Source organism: Aphis gossypii, chromosome 3 (assembly GCF_020184175.1).
Source record: "Aphis gossypii isolate Hap1 chromosome 3, ASM2018417v2, whole genome shotgun sequence".
In the NCBI taxonomy this organism is placed as follows: Eukaryota; Metazoa; Arthropoda; class Insecta; order Hemiptera; family Aphididae; genus Aphis; species Aphis gossypii.
In genome coordinates, this window is record NC_065532.1 from 39248244 (window position 1) to 39249130 (window position 887).

An 887-nucleotide genomic window follows, 5' to 3' on the forward strand; every position below is an offset into this window, starting at 1 on the left:
GTAAGTAGATTCACCATAAATTGTTTTATATATAACAGCACGGGAGAAATTTACCTTCTCAGTAAAAGTTTGTAGGTAGGTACCTTCATTTTATTTAATAGATAATATGATAATATCGATACGACAATAAGTCAGTAATGCTTCTGTCTGCTTTGATTTGATACTTACCGCCGTAGGTCGCGGTCAGAATGTACGTACCTATGTTTGTTTAACACTAAACTTAAACAAAGATCTTTGGTTCGGGTTTCATAAAAAATATATTTTTCAATTGATACAATTCAGAATTCTCTATAATTAAAAATGTTGTAAAAAGGAATAAAAAAAAAATTGCCAACGGCACGTAGTGTTCCCAAGCGGTCACCCATCCAAGTACTAACTACGCCCGACGTTGCTTAACTTCAGTGATCGGACGAGAACTGGTGTATTCAACGTGGTATGGTCGTTGGCGAAGGGTGTTGAGAAAATTAAAGTATTTGACTATCTATTACAATTAAAATTACTTTTATTATATTATATTTTATGGTATATAAAAACAATAAATATACATTTTTATAAACGACAAACAAAATATTCATTTATTTTTATTTTTATTAATGTACATGAATTCATAACATTATAATTTATAATAGTACAAGTGATAATCATACAAAATAATATGAAGTAGGTAGGTAGGTAGTTAGGTCAGTTAGGACGTTAGGTAACCTTATAAAGTATATAATATATATATATATATTTTTTTTATATTGGTTATGTTGGTTATAATTTTATAATATTATGGTACCTATTTATTAATCGAAGTTCAGAATTAAAATTTTTTTTATTTACCTACGTAAGATACGACCTCGATGTATTGTGTACCTATATTTTACATTTATACTTATATTATC

General features: G+C 27.7%; 1 non-coding gene across 1 annotated transcript; it reads right to left on the reverse strand.

Moving 5' to 3' along the window:
- Window positions 1-328: 328 nt before the first annotated feature.
- Window positions 329-447, reverse strand: LOC114121550 (5S ribosomal RNA). Its single transcript, XR_003592204.1, has one exon. It is a non-coding gene; the product is annotated as a 5S ribosomal RNA (ribosomal RNA).
- Between the last annotated feature and the right edge of the window lie 440 nt (window positions 448-887).